Source organism: Kogia breviceps, chromosome 10 (assembly GCF_026419965.1).
Source record: "Kogia breviceps isolate mKogBre1 chromosome 10, mKogBre1 haplotype 1, whole genome shotgun sequence".
In the NCBI taxonomy this organism is placed as follows: domain Eukaryota; kingdom Metazoa; phylum Chordata; class Mammalia; order Artiodactyla; family Physeteridae; genus Kogia; species Kogia breviceps.
The window spans coordinates 86,612,621-86,624,378 of record NC_081319.1 but is presented as its reverse complement, the minus strand read 5'-3'; the positions used below and the strand labels follow the sequence as shown (position 1 = coordinate 86,624,378).

Below are 11,758 nucleotides of genomic sequence, written 5' to 3'. Positions count from 1 at the left end.
CCTATACGATAATTTGAGATCAAGGACTGTTCTGCTTTCTTTGGAATCAGGCACCAGGCTCCCACACTGGGAGCACACACTTCTGTCTTTAAGTCTGCTGCTGAGCCAGAGGGGGAGTGGGGCAAGAGCAAGTAAACCTGCTACAGAGATTCCTGCCATGTTTTGGTTGACTTTTTCTTGATTCAGCTTTCACTGGTTGCTGTAAACTTTGGACTACCTTCCAGAATTCTCATGAAACTAGCTTTCACATTTTCTGCTTGTTTTTAAATGTTTTTGTCAAGCGACAGGAACTTAGAGCTGCCTGATCTGCTTTCTTGCCCCAAATGTTTTTATAGAGCGTCTCAAACTCTTCCAAAGAAATTCTGCAATATTAATTCACAAAACACTTGAACATAACTGAAGAATGCTTCCCCTTCTGCAGGCTGAGGTACAATATCTTTAGGTTAATAAAAACGTTTGTGCTTTTGTTGATGTGTTGTTGATATTGATGTTTGCTGATGTGTTTAAGACAACAGAAACCTGCAAAACAAATATAGAAGAACCTTTGAAATTTGGGGGATAAAGGAAGAAAAAAGAAAAAGAAAAATCAGGTAAAACATAGTAGAGAAATAAGTTAGGGCTCAACAGATTGTTTTGTAAGCTAATACATGGCTCTTCTTTTCAGAGGACAATTATGTATTAACTCAACGTCAGCTTAGCCAATAATCTAGGTACCCAGCCTGAACACAATTGGGGCAAACAGTTTTAATTTACTCATTCAGCTAATATGTATCAGACATGAACCGAGGGGCTATGCATGTGACAGACATCATATCCCAAAATTGCTCTGAATGAAAGAAGTGGCAGTTCTCAAGAGAGACAGGACTGTAGAATCCTTTGTATTCCCTGAAAGGGGTGTGAGTCAGTTCTTTATGGCTCCTGTAACAAATTACCATGTACTCAGTGGATTAAACAATACAAATTTCTTATCTTACAGTTCTGTAGTTCAGAAGTCTAATTCAGGGCACACTGGGTTAAAATCAAGGTGTTTGCAGTGCTGCGTTCTGTTCTGGAGAATCTGCTTCCTCGCTCTTTCCAGATTCTAGGTTTCCTACAGCTTTTGGCTGAAACTTTCTCCACTCTTAAAGACTCATGTGATTAGATTAGGCTCACCCGGATGATCTCCCCATCTCAAAGTTGTAAACTTGATTATATCCACAAAGTCCTTTTTGCCATCATGGTAATACATTCACAGGTTCCCCCTGTACTGATTGCTCATGTCAGGGGAGGACTCTAACGACTTGGAGGGTAGCAAAGATCATCATTATTGCCAACCACCAGAAATAGAAGTCCAAACAAGTCTGCTCACTGCATCTTGCTATCAGAGTCACCAGGGAAAACACAACACAGTCGAGCACAGGATGGAACAACACTTTACTTAGATAGCGAAGAGACAGAGCAAGGTCAGCTTTAATATGAGTGTCAGTCCCCCACGTCTAGCAGGTCCCCACGGCAGCTATGCACACACCTCTCATGCCGCAGTAGGAGGACCACAACCCCTTTCCCATGGGGTCTGAAATACTGGAAGCTGGGAGCATGCCTGAGGGTCACTGATGCATGTGCTTAAGCAGAACAAAGGAATACACATTATGAAACAGGGAAATAGATTCCCACATAAGGCAATAAGCCTGGCACAGACTGTGTGGGCTCTTTATCTCTTGGTAAGGATGTGTTCCAGGCACAAGGCCCATTCTTTTTTTTTTTTCTTTTTTCTTTTTTTTTGCGGTACGCCGGCCTCTCACTGCTGTGGCCTCTCCCGTTGCGGAGCACAGGCTCCGGACGTGCAGGCCCAGTGGCCATGGCTCACGGGCCCAGCCGCTTCATGACATGTGGGATCCTCCCGGAGCGGGGCACGAACCCGTGTCCCCTGCTGCATCGGCAAGCGGACTCTCAACCACTGCGCCACCAGGGAAGCCCACAAGGCCCATTCTTATCTGACCAAGCAGGGGCTGAAAGACTGTGCACACGAGACTGCCTTTCTCAAGAATCCACCCCAAATCTACTGAAACAATAGATAGAACATGTCAAATCTGGTAGGACCCTAGTCTACCTCAAATTTGGAAGCATAACTGGGTCCAGTGGGTTCCCTGAACAACCTGTGCAGATGCAGTTCACTGGCAGAGACTTTCTGTCCTTTTGAGAGAGCACTTTACTAGGTTCACTAAGAGAACTACACCCAGGAGTATGACCAGTCCTCCCTGGAGCCTGGTCCTCAACTAGGAACCCTAAATGCCAGGGCTGAGCCAGCTGAAGAGGTCAAAGAATGAGTCTAGGTATGACACCTAAAACACGAGCAAAAAAAAAAAAAAAAAAAGCAAAAGTAAACCCTACAGAATTCGAACCTGCCAGTCCACAGCCACAAGAATAATTCCAAGAAATAAATGTCTTTATGTGTGAAAAAAAGAGCTAGGGCAAGGTTGAAGATAAGGTTCATCTCCTACGTGAGGCTGCTCCTTCAAGACTAGGAAAGGGCTGTTTTATGTAATATATAGAAAAAACACAGAGTAGCAAAATGAGGAAACAGAGGAATATGTTCTAAAGGAGAAAACAAGATAAAACCTAGGGGCATGGGGGGCAGACCCAGTAAAAAGGAGATAAGTAGTTTACCTGATAAAGAGTTTAATAGTTATAAAGATGATCAGCAAACTTGGGAGAAGAATGGATGAACACAATGAAAACCTCAACAAAGACATAGAAAATATAAGAAAGTACCAAACAGAAGTCATAGAGCTGAAGAATACAATAACGGAACCGAAAAATACGCTAGAGGCATTCCACCGCAGATTCTTTTTCTGGAGCTCATAGTCTCTTGCTCCCTCTGGTGTTTATCTGTGGTGCTGCAGGTTCTGTGGAGCTGCAACAAGCTGCCAAACTCTCCGGTGTTCTCTGTGGTCCCAGGCCCCCGAAGTATGATGGTTCCGTGTCATTGCTCGTAATCACGTGAGACAGAAACTAGTCCCTTGGGCAGCCTCCCCTGCAACCCCCGAAAACCAAAATGTTGGGCATATGTTCCATTCTTTCCTTTCCTTCCCAAGAGGGAAACAATAAATTGGGTATTTTCTCCTGATCTTGCTGGGCTCTGTCAGCTTGGAGGAAAGTATACAGTGGGTAGAATGCAATGGTTTTATTTATTCGTTTCAATGTAGCCATCCTTGGCTTTGCAGTACTTGGAGTACTGCAACTTCTCAGCTGGTTTCTGGAGCTCTCATAAAAGGTTTTTGGACCAAATATTGATGTTAAGTTGGTGTCTCTGTCAGGGAACAAGGCTTTCTATTTTGCCATCTTGCTGATGTCACCCCTTGCCAGCATTATAATTTAAAGCTCTAGAATTTAAATTTGCTATTCATTTGAGGAGGCTGCTTCTGATGTTAATATAATCTGGGGAGGTTTTGTTACTTTCTTCTCTATGGATTTCATTTTAAGCAATAAGTTAATGCTCTTTAGTATTCAAACATTTCTAACTCTTGGCTATGCCTCCATCAGTTCCTTTCTGCTATCAGGGATGGTCATCTGACTGAACACTGTCATGTTCATTGACAATTGTGATAACTTCTATCTACAGGAGAGGAAGTTGGGTGTGAGATCCACAGTGAAAAACTGAACACATAACACATGAGCTTTTTTACCTATTCCTTCAAGATTTATAGGAAAGAAAAGATTCAAGAAGTCCAATTCATCAAAAGCTGGAAATATAAAAAGAAATCCATAGCCAGTTACATCATAGTGAAACTATAAAAGAAAAAGAGGAGAGCAAGAAGAAGGAGGAGGAGAGGGGAGGGGGAGGAGGGGGGGAGGGGGAGGAGGAAAAAAGAAAGGATCACAATGGCACTAGAGACTAATGGCAATCCTCAAAAAATAGAAAAGAGATTGCCTGCAAATGTGACACTGTTAACTACAAAATAGCTTATTAGAATTTTCAAATTGAAGAAATAAAATTACTCTTCAACTAAAATTTTATTTAGTGAATCTATTTTTGAAGAACATTAGTGACATAAAGATACCAGAAGACAAAAGAAAATTTGAGAGTTTATCCCACAAGTGATCCTCAATAAAGGAAATCTCAAGAATATACTATAGAAAGAAGGAAATTTTCACAGATATATTCTTCAGCAAATATTTTCAGAGACACTGTTCTAGACTTTTTGGACCAATCAGTAAACAAAAATGACAAAGAATTTACGTTCTATTAGACTTGCAATGCAAATCATGGTGAGAAAACGCATAGACAAGTATCAGGGAGAACTGTCTATTGCTGGTTGTTCAACCCAAGGGTAGTGCAGAAGGCATCCACTTAATTAAGAAGGGGGCTGCAAGCACAGAGTCGGAGCCCCAGTGAGATGAAGAGGGCAGCTCAGCAAGAGGTATTGAAGCCTAATCAGCAGGAGGGATGTGTCTGTGGGAAGTAGGAGCCCAGCCAGTGGCATCAGAGCCTGAGCAGGGTGAGGAGAGCATCCGTATAGTACAAAGTGATGGCAATGGAAATAGAATTTATGAAAAGGATTTTAGAGTGAGCTGTTGGTATGCTATTATTTCTGCTCGTTCCCTACACATGATGCAGATTGTGGTGTCTCTGCCCTTTTACTAAATCTGCACAAGAGACGTGTCAGCAAGGCCAGTCAATGGCATCAAAGTATGGGAGACACGGTGGAGAGGGGCATGGGTAATATAAAGGCAAGAGATGGGGAGCTTGACTGCCTGAAGTTGCTCTTTTCTTGGGATTGGCCTGTAGTTCCAGAGCTTATCAGGGACAACCAGGCATGGCATTTCCCCCAAAACATGGGTGGGAAGCAGGAGAGAGGGAGCCATGGCAGGGGATCAACTTAAAGCCAGTTCAAGTGGGCTGAGTGGAGAAAAGAAAGCAGCTAAGGAAAAAAGAAGCAGGAGGAAACTGAGTATCACAGCTGCTGAAAAAGAAGTCACAAGGAAGGAACTGGAGGAGAATACGTCCTCATCAGGGCAAATGCAGAAGAGAACCCACAATCTTGCGTGTTGTTCAAAGAAGAATTATTCATATTTAAAATCTGAACAAGCAGAGAGGTTCACAGTAATGACGTCACCATTTAAGTAAGAATTTTATTGTACCCCCGTCCCCTTAATCTCACCTCGCTCTGCCTTAACTCATCCCCCCACTACACTCAAACTTGGAAGGGTCAAAGCCTGAGTTAACAAGATGGCAGGGGAAGGGTAGGAGTTCAGGGAAGCAAAGAGAGATGAAATATTTTCCCTAGCAGTTATTCAAGTAGCCATGACTCAACATCCCCAGCGGGTGAAGGGAGAAGTTTTCTCTTATGTCAAGTTTGCATTTTAGAGTGTTACATGGAGCTTAGCATTTTAATTTTGGGACTGAGATGGTATTAGTCAGGATAAGTCATAAAACTTCATATGGACGTAGGAAAAGAATGCATCCAGTGAATAAAAATAAAATGATAATGGAAGACCTAAATGTATCTTCTGTATTATTCTATCCCAGATTGGTTATTTTCATGTCACAGGATTTGGAGAGGTCCAACTGATGAAGTTATATGGCTATCCGTTAATCATTTTTGTTATTATCTCTATCATACCAAAAAATGACATCTCAGATATCTAAGAGGCAGTGTTCCATTTGGGTTATTCCAAACACATGGCAGATACAACAATGTTTATAATGTAAAGCTACTTGACATTTTCAGTTTCTGAGTATTGGTGTAAATATAATTTCTGTTTAGAGATGGCAAATAAAATAAAAAGCCATGAATTTCCTGTGTCCCAATTACTTGCACTTGTGGAATAATATCTTGTTCTAGCCAATAACTCCCACTTATTTGTGTTTAACATGCCACAACATAAAGACTGTTTAAAACCAGAGCAGAAAGTAGATAACTCCTGGTCTATTGTCAGCTGTTCCCTATTTGCATTTGTGCTATATGTTTTGAGACACGAATGTGTATTTTTTTCTCATTTTATGTCCCTATTCAAATTTAAATAGAGATGTGTAGCAATGTAGAAAGTCGTTATAGCCAGGATCCCCCCAACCATCACCCCAAAGATCTAAGAGGCTCTGAAAAGGATCTGAAGAGAAATGTAGCGTGGAGGAAGAGGTTTTGTAAAAGAAGTGTATTGGACTAGACTTTGAAACAAGAGTGAAAGAACTTCCCTAATTAAGAGAAAATGATTCACCCAAATATGGAGGAAGAGAAGAACATCCCAAGTACCTACAAGGATTTTGACATGCAGACCCGTTACTGGCATTGACCAAGACAAATGACAAGAGTTCACCAACGAAAGAGTTCATTAGAAAAGATACTCTTAACATTAGAAAAACTCCTGAGACTATGGCATAAATCATCCCATGACATGGATGCTACAGAGCTTCCAGCTAAAGGAACCAGGTAGGTAGAAACAGAAGCAGGGATAGCATTACCTTCCTCCCTCTTTTCCTGGGACTTCCATTAGATCCTGTAAGCTTGGCAAGAACCTGAGTGAATAAGAAGATAACAAATGGCTACCTTCATAATCAGGACTCAGAGTCAGGAATTTCTTTAGGCAATATAAATATTGGGTTGGCCAAAAAGTTCATTTGGTTTTCTGTAAGATGTCTCTAGTTGTGCTTAGTTGTCTTTAACTTCGTTCGAAACAATTTTGTTAGATTGTATTGTGACAGCTGTCCTATCTGTGTGCATTTAAAGAAAAACTTATCAAAACTGGTGAATTTTTGTGTAGCCATTTTAATATTGAAGATGGAAGAAAAAAAGCAACATTTTTGGCATATTATGCTTTATTATTTCAAGAAAGGTAAAATCGCAACTGAAACACACAAAAAAGATTTGTGCAGTGTATGGAGAAGGTGCTGTGACTGATCGAGCGTGTCAAAAGTGGTTTGCGAAGTTTCGTGCTGGAGATTTCTCACTGGAGGATGCTCCACGGTCGGGTAGACCAGTTGAAGTTGATAGCAGTCAAATTGAGACAATAATTGAGAACAATCAACTTTACACCACACAGGAGCTAGCCGACATACTCAAAATATCCAAATCAAGTGTTGAAAATCATTTGCACCAGCTTGGTTATGTCCATCACTTTGATGTTTGGGTTCCACATAAGTTAAGCGAAAAAAACCTTCTTGACCATATTTCTGCATGCAAGTCTCTACTTAAACGTAACAAAAACGTTCTGTTTTTAAAACAAATTGTCACGGGTGATGAAAAGTGGATACTGTACAATAATGTGGAACGGAAGAGATCATGGGGCAAGTGAAATGAACCACCACCAACCACACCAAAGGCCGGTCTTCATCCAAAGAAGGTGATGTTGTGTATATGGTGGGATTGGAAGGGAGTCTTCTATTATGAGCTCCTTCCTGGAAACCAAATGATTAATTCCAACAAGTACTGCTCCCAGTTAGACCAACTGAAAGAGGCATTCGATGAAAAGCATCCAGTATTAGTCAACAGAAAATGCATAATCTTCCATCAGGATAACACAAGACTGCATGTTTCTTTGATGACCAGGCAAAAACTGTTACAGCTTGGCTGGGAAGTTCTGATTCATCCACCATATTCACCAGACATTGCACCTTTGGATTTCCATTTATTCCTTTACAAAATTTTCTTAAGGGAAATAATTTCAGTTCCCTGGAAGACTGTAAAAGGCACCTGGAACAGTTCTTTGCTCAAAAAGATAAAAAAATTTTGGGAAGATGGAATTATGAAGTTGCCTGGAAAATGGCAGAAGGTAGTGGAACAAAACGGCGAATACATTGTTCAATAAACTTCTTGGTGAAAATGAAAAATGTGTCTTTTATTTTTACTTAAAGACCAAAGGAGACTTTTGGCCAACCCAATAATTAGTCTATGCATAAGTCAGGTTTTGGAGCGTACCTCCACTGGCTGCACTCCCTTATGGATACAGTGACTGCTAGATGGAAGATATTAATGAAAGATGGGGCACATCCATACTGAATACTGGAACAGCAAAAACCATAAGGTGGTAACTGAAAAGGAGTCATGGATTCCAGAAAAAAAAGTCAAGATCATATAAGAATGGAAGTATCAAGAATGGGCCTTAGAGAATGAAGATGAGGAGAAATCACGGATGTGTGAACCAGGCATGGAAGTGGGAATTCCTCTATGAGAAAAAGTGTATGGCCTTTCTAATTGAGGGGCTTTAAAATACCCATGAAGGGAAGTAGTGACAGCAAAGGCTGAAAAGTTGGAGTTGAAAATATATAAAATCTGGGCTTCCCTGGTGGCGCAGTGGTTGAGAATCCGCCTGCCGATGCAGGGGACACGGGTTCGTGCCCCGGTCCGGGAAGATCCCACATGCCGCAGAGCGGCTGGGCCCGTGAGCCATGGCCGCTGAGCCTGCGCGTCCGGGAGCCTGTGCTCCGCAACGGGAGAGGCCACAACAGTGAGAGGCCCGCGTATCGCAAAAAAAAAAAAAAAAAAAAAGAAAAAGAAAAAGAAAATATATAAAATCTGAGCGTGTTATGGGTTGAATTTTGTCCCTCCAAATTCATATGTTTAAAGCCTAGCACGCGGTATCTCAGAACATGACTGTATTTGGAGACAGGGCCTTTAAGGAGGTGGTTAGGTTACAATGAGGTCATTAGAGTGGGCCCTAATCCAAACTGACTGGTGTCCTTATAAGAAGGGACAATTAGGACACAAAGAGAGAGATACCGGACATGTGCCCAGAGGAAAGACCATGTGAGGACACAGCAAGAAGGTGACCATCTGCAAGTCAAGGGAGCTGAGAAGAAACCAGACCTGCTGACGCCTTGATTTTGAACTCGTAGGCTCCCGAACTGTGAGAAAAATTTCTGTTGTTTAAGCCACCCAGTCTGTGGTATTTTGTTATGGCATCTCTAGAAAATTAATACAGAACAGAAGGGTTACATTAGCAAAATGAATTATTTAAGAGGCTGTTTTTAGCTGAGAGAATGAGGAAGTTTGAGAGTATGGGAACGGGGCCTTTGTTTATCCTGTCAGCTCCTGAGGTCGGGGTTGCCCAATTGCCTCTGACTCCCCAAGCCTGGCACAGAACACGTCCTCAATAGTTATGAGTAGAATGAATGATGGAATGAAAAGGAAGAGAGATATTCAAGAGAGGTTCTGTAAAAAATAATCTAGTGTAGTAGTTCTCAGGCTTTCTGGTGTCAGGACTCATCACACTCTTAAAAACTTTATAGTGAAACCCAAAGATCTTTGTGAATTTTATCTGTCAATATTTATTATGTTAAGATTTTAAATGTTTATTTGATTTTTAAAATAACATGATCAACCTATTAGATGTTATCATAAGTAATATAATTTTATGGAGAATAACTATATAATTTTAAACTCTAATGACTGGCTTAATAGAAGACAGATTTTTATATCTGCTTCCACATTCAAAATCTTGAGATATAATGTTTTGTTTCAAGCATATGAAGAAAGTTTGGCTTCATACAGATATGCTGTTAGAAGAGGAAAGAGTATTTCAATAGCCTTTTCAGGTAATTGTGGACATCTTTCTTTGATTTTACACCAATACTTGACAGGCAGTACCTTCTTTAGGGTTGGTTGTAAAGTAGAATCTGACGCCTTATTGCTAACTTTGAATGGATCTTTTACCCACGTGTGATTTGGTAACAACTTGGTTATATTGGTCCACTGAGATATATAGTTCTTCCAAATGTTGAAACGTTTCAGTATACAATATCAAACAGACAGAAAAGAACATTCATTGATACCATCACCAATCTCATCAGAAACATCTCTAAATATTGGGAAGCTGCAAATTCATGAAGTTTCCTAAATGCTAATTTTCACTTGAAGGCTAATATTTTATCATTGCAAACAAATTCTGTCAGTTATTTTCTTTGAAGTGACAGGCTGAATATTTTTATTCTTGAGAAAATGCCTGAATATGTCATAGTTTTGTCTGTTACTTCTTTCAAATAAAGTGGTGTTCCCTGAAAGAAAAACAAAACAAAACCCATAACTAGAACAGTTCACAACTCAAAAGTCACCCAAGTGCTTTTCTTAGAGATAATCATTCTACTGTGGGGCACAGCTGAAGGGCTTTTTCTGCACTTCTCATTTATTCACACAAATTATTAAAAAGACATGTACTTAAGGGTGAGAGTTAGTAAATATTTTTTACTGCTCCATCGAGGATATTCTTAAGTAAAATACTTTTTTTTTCTGAGTGTGTGGCAGATAGACACAGTGGCTGCTAGCACAGCTTGATGTCACTGCCTTGATCCATAGTAGGCACCAGAAACTTTATGAGCTGCTGTTTTTGCACCATCGGATTGTTTTTCATAGCAAATAAAGCCTTGATAATTATGAAAAATTTGTTGGCCTCACAGATACCCTGAAAGTGTCTCAGAACCCCCATGGATCTGGACACCACACTTTGAGAACTGATAGTCTAAGGTATTTGTCAGGATTTGAGGGACAAAAGGTCAAGGCTGTCTCGGAACTTTTGAACTCAGGTGCCAGGCACATGGCAGGTTGTGAATTAATGTCTGTTGAATGGACTGAAGAATTCACAATTCTATAAATATTTGTGTAACGAGTGAATGTGGTGATATGGGGAAGAATGGTGGAAAGAACATAATCTAGAGTGAAGAAAGCACACTTTTTGGAATCCACAAAATCTGCTTTCAACATCTGGCTTTGCCATTTAGCACCTGTGAATCTGAGTCTACTGAGCCTCAGTTTCATCAGTAAAATGTGGATAATGATATATAGATTTATGGCAAAAAATTAAATTGGACTAAATTAAATTGAATAAATAGAATCTTTAATAGGATTTTTGGTACATAGAAGTGAAGAAAACATGCAGACTTACAAAATCAGTTTGTGATATACTGAGGGGAACATCTCAGGCAACATAGGTGGAAATGTAGATTTAAATTAAGACACGTAAGTGTAGACTGCTGATATGTTTGGGAGCTATGCATTCATCCAACTACTATTTGGTGAGAGTCTACTATTCCAACAGAGGAGACTATGGATGGTAAAAAATCGACTGATAACTGAGGGAACGACAATCCAGATGATTAGAAATAAGGACAGCACCAACCAGAGGTCAGGCACAATTGTTCAGTGGATACACTAGTTTCCAGGTATGAAGTTTTTTGAGCGCGGGACTAGAAAGGAATCTAGATATTTGGAAATGTCTTGGATAACCAGTAACTCTGGACCAAGAAAACTGAAAATCCAGAAAGCAGTCCGTTTCGAGGGAAAGAAATTAGATAATTCCTTTACAGTTTGCCTAAATAGGTCGCGTCGGCGCCTTCTTAGCGCAGTGGGCAGCGCGTCAGTCTCATAATCTGAAGGTCCTGAGTTCGAGTCTCAGAGAAGGCATTGTATTTCATTTCTTTCCTTTGGCGTGTTCGTTTTCTTTGGGACGTACTTTCTTCTGCTCTGAAGTATCAAGAAGTGAGATTGTATCAGAGCCAGAGTTTTCCTACAGTAATCGTTCGGGTCCCCAGCAGACATGCGCTCGCCGCTCCGCGCAACGGCTGTTTCCCGAGGGGTTCTGGAGACGCTCTGCCTTGAGGACGGTGAAGCTTGGGACTCCAGACTAGTCCTGAAAAACCACGCGGGGCATAAAACTTCTAGTGCCGAAATAACCACGAGCTCAAAATAGCCAATAGCGCAGAAATTGTACTTCGCTAACTACACTGGCTGGTGCCTGCAGGGTCTACGCCCGCGGTCTTTCGCTGTGCATCTCCTTGCCCTCTTGGTCG

General features: G+C 40.9%; 1 non-coding gene across 1 annotated transcript; it reads left to right on the top strand.

Moving 5' to 3' along the window:
• The first annotated feature begins 11,299 nt into the window (after positions 1-11,299).
• Positions 11,300-11,372, top strand: TRNAM-CAU (transfer RNA methionine (anticodon CAU)). The gene has a single exon. It is a non-coding gene; the product is annotated as a tRNA-Met (tRNA).
• The last annotated feature ends 386 nt before the right edge of the window (positions 11,373-11,758 follow it).